This window comes from Silene latifolia, chromosome 6 (assembly GCF_048544455.1).
Source record: "Silene latifolia isolate original U9 population chromosome 6, ASM4854445v1, whole genome shotgun sequence".
Taxonomy (NCBI): domain Eukaryota; kingdom Viridiplantae; phylum Streptophyta; class Magnoliopsida; order Caryophyllales; family Caryophyllaceae; genus Silene; species Silene latifolia.
The window spans coordinates 80,646,850-80,655,863 of NC_133531.1; the positions used below are offsets into that span (position 1 = coordinate 80,646,850).

A 9,014-nucleotide genomic window follows, 5' to 3' on the forward strand; every position below is an offset into this window, starting at 1 on the left:
TGGGATTGAGACTTCTAAGTTCTTCACAATTTCCATGAACTTTCCAAGTTGTTCATCAAACTTAGTCTTAGCTTGACGACTTGGGAATGGAAGTCTATTCACAATAGGCTCTTTCTCCTTAGCCTTTTCTTCATTCTTCTTTGAGATTTCTTTGATGGTGGGTCCTTCTTCTTTAGAGTTCTCAACTCTCTGCTTGTCAGTAGCATTCACAATGTCTTCATCAATTGGCTTCTTTGGTCCTTCATATCTTGTACCACTCCTCAAATGGATGGCACTAACCGATTCATGTCTTGGGGGATAACCTTGAGGAGGTAATTGCCACTTTTGTCTTTGAGAACTAGAAGATGCTAATTGAGACATTTGAGTTTCCATGTGAGCTAGTATGTTATTGATGGTGATGTCTTTTGCTTGGCTATCTTTTTGCGTTTGAGTGAAACATTATTGTTAATTCTTTTGCATTTGGAGGACCGCTTTTTGAACATCAAGGCCTTGGTCATTTGTTTGATTGTATGAAGGTTGATTTTGATAACTTTGGCTTTGACTGTAAAAGGGTCTTTGAGCTTGGTTTCTCATTGGAGGTGGGGTGTATGTTTGTTGAGGGTTTTGAACATTTTGGCTCTTATATGAAAGATTGGGATGGAATTTGGTATTATCATTGTAATAGTTTGAATAAGGGGTGCCACTCTTGTATGCTTGGAAAACATTCACTTGTTCCCCTACATTCACCTTGGTCATGTCCCAAAGTTCAACAACTCTCACATACTCCACTTGGAATTGAGGATGATGCCACCATAGCATTAACATGTTGCTTGGGTGATTTGGAAGCTTCATCAAGCTTAGCCATGACCTTCACAAACTTCAAATTAATGGTGTCAATGTGAGCACTTAGTTGAGCACCCAATTGTGTGATGGAATCTACCTCATGAACCGTCATTTCTTCAATTTTGGCCCATGTTTTATTGTCATCAACTTCGGTAAATATACCATTTGATCCCATGTTGAGGATATTGCGAGAATATTCATAAAGACCGTTCCAAAATTGTTGCACAAGAAACCATTCGCTAAGTCCATGATGTGGACAAGAACAACAAGTATCCTTAAATCTTTCCCATGCCTCATACAATTATTCTTCATCCCTTTGCTTGAACCAGGTAATTTGGGCTCTCAACATATTAGTCTTCTCCGGAGGATATAATTTCTTGTAGAAAGCAAGTGCCAACTTTTTCCATGAGTCAATACCAAGAGTAGCCTTTTCTAGGCCTTTTAACCATTGTTTCGCGGTACCAATCAAAAAAAAGGAAATAATACCCATCGGATTTGATCTTGAGTAACTCCGGTTTGAGAAATCGCATCACAATAGTCACAAAAAGTCTCCATATGTGAGTGAGAGGCTTCACTAGGCATCCCTCCAAATTGACTTCTCTCAACTAATTGTATGAATGCGGATTTGGCAATGAAATTACCGGTTAAATGTTGTGGTGTAGGAGTACCATTTGGTAGGTTCTCCTCGGTTGGTACGGAATGTGATGAAAATTTAGGCATTGTGGGTTGATTTTGTGGTGGATTTTGTATTGGGTTGTCCTCTCCTTCTCTTGTAAAAGGGTAGGTAAACTCAATGTTTGGTTGAATGTCCACAATTTCACTAATGCCTACAACTCTTGAAGTATTTCTAGCAATTCTTCTATTGATGGTTAAGGTCCTTTCAATTTCGAAATCAATAGGCAATGGATTACCTTGTGATCTCCTAGTCATGCAAAATATCAAACAGCTCGAAAACAATTAGAACAACCTTGGGGAGTTTTACTTCCCCAAGGTGGAGAAAGACACAACTAAAACAATTAACGAAAATCAAATCAAGTTAACACCGTCCCCGGCAACGGCGTCATTTTTGGTGTGGTTAAAACTTCGTCGTCAAAAAGCTACCAACCAAAACAATATTTATAACTCTACAAACTACTCTTTAGCAAAGAGGCAAGTAAAGATCAGATCCCAAGGGACGGGTATTGATGTAGGATTTTCAATCATAAATGGTCGTGTCTTAGGGTGTAACAATTTGGGGTTGAGATAAGAGATCAACTAAAGACTAATCAACAATAAAAACAAAGAAAGGTAAATAGATGGAGATGTAAACAATTGATTAAAAGCACTAGGGTATCATGGGTTCATTGGGGATTCATGGCAATTGATCGTACAAACATATTCTCGGATTATAAGCAAGCAATTATTGTTGTGATGGGATCGAGTTGGTGTATAAGCTTACAATCCCTGGAAGGTTTGGGTCCCGGAGCCGAATCGGTCAAGATTGTACAACACCTACAAGCCGACTTAATTCTTCCTATTCAACATTATGCATGGTCTAATGAGACTCGAGTTGGTTTATATGCTTACAAGCCTCATTGAAAAGATAGGCGATGGATGAAAATGCAATGATTCATAGGCTCGCATTTCATCGAACATAACATGTGCATAAGTGATAGTAACGCTTTCTGTCGGTCTAAGAGGGTGATTTTATCACCCTCGTGTCTTTTAATATGGGTCTTTTAGTATGCTTTTCCTAGCACTTGGCAAAGGGGTATGATGTGGTTGAACTTGTGTAATTTACCTCGGTTGGACGATTGATCTTCATGAACGGAACCCAGGAGGCATAGAGCACCTTTCAAAGGTTAAGACTGTAATACCCGCCTTTTTGAGACCCTTTGACCAACATTGACTGACCTTGAGAGCGGGAATAGTCTTAGAAAGGCGTGCCAAGTTATCTTGGGTTACGAGTTGGGAGTGGTACTCGATAGAGTAGAGGCTACTCGATCGAGTAGCTTAGTTACTCGATCGAGTAGGGGGCCACTTGATCGAGTATGTTGGGTACTCGATCGAGTATCGAGTTTTCAGCGAGGGTTTTTAATCGCGTTTTGTTAAATGCGCAAATCATTTCCGCCTCATTCTTCCCATCCATCAGTCACCTCTTTCCCTTTTCTTCACCACAAAACCTCCATGGAAGCCCCTTTGAAGGTCCTTGTGCCTTAGGAGAGCGTAGCTTGAGTCGGGTAGCGGTCTTTTGCCGGGTTTCTCCTTATAGGTATGTCATAATCATCATCACTATTCCCATCGTGGCTATTAGGGTTTGCTTGATAGTAATAGATGGTCGTGTTGTCCTTATAGGCTTTGCTTAGTTGCTGATTATGGCATGTGTCGGCATGGATTGGTTGCGGTTGCTTAAAGGTAGGTTCGCCTACTCAGTTTCTGTAGATAGTCTAGTGCGTCGATCGTTGTATCGTTGTTGTTGTGTTGTGATTACGGTTGTTGATATTGTGATTGTGATTGTTTATCTGTGGTTCTCGAGATGCGTTCTCGGCTGAGTGGAGTCACTTGCAGGAGTGGCTTCACGCCCTAGTTTCGCCCTTCGTGGAACCCGCCACGGAAGGGGATGTGCACATTAATGGGACAGGGTTATCGCTCGGTATGATGAGCGGGGCTTAGGTGGGAATGGCTGCGGTCCCCCACTGGCAGGGCTGGTCCAGTGGACAGTCGGTGACGGAGATGGAGTGGAGTGCCTGGTTGTGACCGATTGTCTTGTGTTGTTTTGATAGTTGTTGGTAACTTTGGTGTGTCTTATCTCAGTACTGACCTTGTGTGGTTGTCTTGTTTGTTTATGTGTCTGCCGTGATCCCCTATGGTGAGCAGTCTGTCTTAGCAGGTGTTGATGTGGTTGCTAGCTGAAGTCCGGGCAGGGATGAGTCGCCACGAGAGTTAATAGTTATAGCAAGTAGACTTTGAGTTGTATCTTTTATACCGTAGTCGGATAAATCCCTTGTAAAGTAACGTAATAGTTCTTTTATCGGCATTTGATCATTACTATCCTCGGGCAACCGAGATGGTAACGCCTCTATATGCTAAGGAAGGCCTAGTTAAGGCTCCTCTGTATATGGGGGTGTTACAAAGTGGTATCAGAGCGACGATTTTGGAACCTGTAACAAATAAAAATAATGAACGTAGTGAGTCTAATAAAATGAACCTGGTGTATGTATAATGGGAGCCCCAGCTAATGCTAGGTTTTGGGTGAGTTGGCGCCCTCATTTCAAAATCTTGGCCCCATGACACTTAAGCCAGTCACATGGTATGGGAATATGGAGTCCGTGTGTTTATGTGTGATGTGTATGCTAATTTTGTCGAAGCTACCCGTAGTTGAGCCTTAGTTAGCGTTAATAAGGATGTGATAGCTGTACTTGGGTCGTGTTTAGTGAAGTATTCGCATGAATAGTGAGCTTGTATGATGATTTTGAGGTACGTGACAAAGGTTTATTCGATAGAAATGCGTGGGAATGTGGATGGGTGTGCTATAATAGAAGGATGAACATGTTGGTGTTTTGCTGTAAGTGGATGATGATGGTAGTCATATACGAGTTTATAATCCTACCGTAATTGCTATGATGATAGTTATAGAATAGTCGAGTTGTAATTTGAAGCATAGCATATAGTGATGCGTTTATGCCTTATTGTTGGCTGAAATTTCCGATGCGTAATAATTGATTTGTGCAAGATGATTTGAGTATGATTGAATGTAGAACATGATAGATTAATTTGTCATGAAGATTATGCATTTATGTGATGTGTGAAAGAAAGAATTGAAGTTAATTATACGCTTCAAATTGAAGTGAATACGAGTTTTGTAGTAACATGTAAAGTAAATTTAAGTGTAATATGATGGCATGATTATGTTTATAAATAATTCGGTGGCAGATAAACCGAGTTGGGTAACTTGTATAGCGTAATGTGACGTGCATCTTATTCGTTGAGAACTGCATTTTGCGCGATAATGATTGTAATACGTGATGGAGTATGATAATTCGTGCCGAATTCCGAACTTAGTTTGGAATCGACACACAATGTTGTTTTGCAGGAATCTTCAATTTACTTCGTACTTCTGACCGAGTACTTAACCTTTCTTGACCGAGTGCGAGTTCTTACTAGACCGAGTAGACCTCACTCGATTTAGTTAGGAAGCTATGACGTCGGGATGTGGGGAAAATTCCTGCAGATACTCGACGAAATAGCTCCTACTCGATCGAGTAGGGTGGTACTCAATCGAGTACCCTAGGCACTCGATCGAGTAGGTTACTGTACAGTGAGACTTACGGGTTTCTTAAAACCCCTAATCTTTTTATTTCTATTTCTTATTCTTCTTCTTCTATATTTCGAAACACCTAGCCTTATTTCCTCTCATATTCTCTCATACTCTTGGGTTAGTGGTGATTCTTGGGGTTGATTTATTTGTTTAATTTCGTTTCTTTACTTTGCTACTCAATCAAGGTATGCTTTTCTTCCTAATTTACATAATTTATTGACTTGAATGTGTTGGAGTAAGGATAAAATCTGAAATTTCGATCCATATGATTAATTTGTTGCTTTTAATTGTTGAAATATGATTCACATGCCTTTTTTCCATGTTTGTTGGAGATTAATTGTTGTACATTAGACTAGAAATTGCAAAATTTGAAACCGAAATTTCTAGGGTTTGCAAAATTGAAATTGATTTTTGATTATTTTACAATAATTAGATGATGAAATTGACTCCTATGTATGGTTGATATCATGTTGAAGGATGGATTTTGATGATTATCACCTTAAAAAGTTGCCTTAAAACTCCGTCTTAAAAAGTGCCTCAAATGAAAATTCGTGATTTATATGTGGAATTTGGTGTTGTATATGACTGTTTAGGTAAAGGTTGAACTTCAATATGATAGTAGTGATGATAAATGATGAAGAATATGCCAAAATAATTACAGCTGTAGAGACCGCCTGACAAGTTTAACTGGGTTATTTGTTCCTAATATTGAAGATGATGATAATATGTCCCAAGTTACTTCTCCATGAACTTGTATAATTGCCTCATATGTTGTTGAACGTGTTGTGGAGTAGCCTTAGAATTATGCTAAGTTGTTGGAATTTGCTGAGTATATGTGTTCACCATGCTAAAATTCTCACAACTACGGTTAATAAGTAGCTATAAACTGAAGTTATATGTCAAGATTAAGGAAACTGTTGGTGAATATGTGTACCTAGCTGGACATCCAAAGTTTAATGGCATGAATTATGTGCTTCAAATATCGAACTGGTTGATGAGTTAGTGAACTTAGTTGGGTTTAAGAATCTGAATTACATGAAGTATATGCTTTACATGTTCATGCCAGTTGTTTAAGTATATGCTGAAACAGATGCCGAGACTGAACCTAGGGACCCGTCAGAGCAAACGGGGGAGGGTTACACAGCCTGAGACTGGGGAGGGGAGCGGACCCGTGGTACCCGCGGTTCCGGAGTACCCTTCTATTTTTTTTGTCGACTTCAAGCAGAGAGAGCGTTTTGTAGCTTTACAAAAACGCAAAATGAGACCTACGAGGTGTATAGACACTACTTTGTTGGAGGATTTGGAGATAGAGACGGATGTCCGTCACATATTTGAGACTTTGGGTCTTCTTGGGTTATATAGGCTGAGGAAACACACTTATCCTTTTCTTACCTTGGAGTTCAAAAGCTCCTTTAGCTATGACCCAGCGGGCCAGACTCTTGAGTTTAGATTGATGAATACCAGTTTTCTGTTGACTATGGATTTGTTTGCTTCTCACCTTGGGTTGGCCAAGCCTCCCAAGGATTCTATAACCGATATCCCAGCTGCGTGCGGTGTCTACCGCCTAATGCCTTGCTTGACCGGAAAGCCAGCTCCCACCTCAAGCAACATGCTGATTAATGACGTTCAGCATGTTACCTTGAGGGTCTTTCTCCGTTCTCTTTCAAACCTTCTTTATGACAAAAAGGATATTAGTAAACTGAATAATCATGAGGTGTTGCTTCTGATGTCTTACCTCAACCCGGAGCGGACCAGGAAAGTGGTCTTTAATGCTCCTTCTATGGTTTGTGCCGCCCTTGCCTTGATGGCCACTGCCTCTTCCCGGTACTTGAGTTGTGGCGCTATCGCCACTCGGTTAGCTGAAAAGCTAACCTCTTTCGAGGCTTCTTCGGAGTACGTGCCTCTAGCTACCCCAGTGCCCACTATGGATCGTGACTACTATCTCGACCTGAAGTGGTTGAGGACCTTGGCTGACGGTAGCATAGCTTGGAGGGTGTGGGGCATGAGTTGGATGAAAATTCCAGCTCCTGAGCACCTCCCACCGACGGAGCCCTTAGAGCCGGCGGTAGTGACTGTGGACTCGGATGATGAGGAGGAGGAGGAGGATGTTGATAGACCCCGCCAGCTGCAGATCTACCTCATCGACGACACCATTCTCGAGGTGATGCCGGAGCCGACGAAGGGCGAGAATGCATCGGTCGTGGCGGTGGAGAGACCCAGGTTGGGGAGAGGACCCCGTCGAGTGAGGGAGAGGACCTCAGAGACTAGGCCACAGCCGGTGGCACCACAACAGCCTTTTCCATGCTACCCTTACCTCGACACCCCGGAGACGCGATCCAGCTACTTGGCGGAGAGAGTGTCATCTACCTTGACACTCCGGAACATGCACGAGATGGCGTACGCTCAGGGGATAGGGACCGAGGGACCGCATCCGGTTTGGTGGAGTGGGGTTGGGGACTACAGTGGGGTTTTTCACTCCTACGGGGTGGATCAGTCGACGTGGGGGACACCTCAGTCCTTTGCCTACGGTGGCTTGACTCCATGGTACGTGAGTCCGGGAGCTGGAGTGGGAGGAGATGCAGGGATTGGGGCATCGGGAGCGGGTACTTCTGGAGATGGCGGCGATGATGAGGTGATGGTCGATCAGCAGCAGCAGCAGCAGGAGGAGTGATACTCCTTGTTCATGATCGTTGTAGTAGTGGTTGGTAGTGTTGTTAGATCTCGGTAGTTGTTTACGTTGACGTTTGGTTATGGATTTGTATTGTTGGCCATAAGGCCGGATTTGTTACTTAAATTTGTTGCAGGATCGTTTTGGGAGTCGGGAAATCATCCCGACTCAAGTTATATGACATCTATATTTACGTATGTTGGGTTATGACGAGTTTTATAAGGCACCTTGGCCCGTAGGTACTCGACAGAGTACCCCGTACTCTATCGAGTAGCTGCAGGAAAGAGGGATAAAAAGTATTCTGATCTGTGGGCTACTCGATCGAGTAGCCAAGACACTCGATCGAGTAGCATGTTACTCGATCGAGTACCGCTACATACTCGATCGAGTAGCACTATTACAGGAGGTTTTCGAAAATTAAAAGTGTGTAACTGTTTTATAATTGCACGGTTGATGTTTAACATGGTTATTAGTATATAGTAACACCTTTGAACCGTTAATCTCATATGTTGGAAGCCAAGCTTCGATTCTATATGCATATTTGTAACAAGTAGTGAAGTGATGACGATCTCTTATTGTTTTAACTATTTTTACATATGTCATATTTCTATCTATCTGTTGAAGTTCCACCTTTTCATACATTTGGACATACGATGTTAACGTACTTTATCAACGGCGGCCAGTTATTCCGGTGGTTTGTATATGATTTCTAATTTAAACGAATACTTAGTTAGTGAGTAATATCCATAACAAATAATATGGCTTTTATTTAATGTAAAGCTGCAAGTAATAGTTACAGTGTCTTATAATTTTCGACGGTGAACTTCGGGGACGAAGTTCCTTTTTAGAGGGGAAGAGTAATGTCGCGAAATGAAAAGGCTGTTTTTGAATGATGTTTTGCTTGTTTATAATGTTTTGATGGTTACTTTAGCTCTTTAAAGTGAATGTGATTGTATGTTTCAAGAGACGGTCATGAAGAAATAGTTATGGTGCGATGAATCGTAATTGAATCACGTTGCCGAGTAACATGGTGGCATTAGTTGTACCACATGAAAGTTGATGTGAGACATGTTCCAGATTGATAGTTTGATAGTTGTTACCATATAGTTTGATAGTTGTTACCATATGTTGGGTGATCGTGGGTGGTGATTCGCATTGCGAGTTTGATGTTTTATATAATATATAGAGTAACGGTTGACGGTGATAATGTGTGTATGATAGTAGTAA

General features: G+C 41.6%; 1 non-coding gene across 1 annotated transcript; it reads left to right on the forward strand.

The window, feature by feature from the left end:
* The first annotated feature begins 1,064 nt into the window (after positions 1-1,064).
* LOC141588876 (small nucleolar RNA R71) lies at positions 1,065-1,171 on the forward strand. The gene has a single exon (XR_012519842.1). It is a non-coding gene; the product is annotated as a small nucleolar RNA R71 (small nucleolar RNA).
* The last annotated feature ends 7,843 nt before the right edge of the window (positions 1,172-9,014 follow it).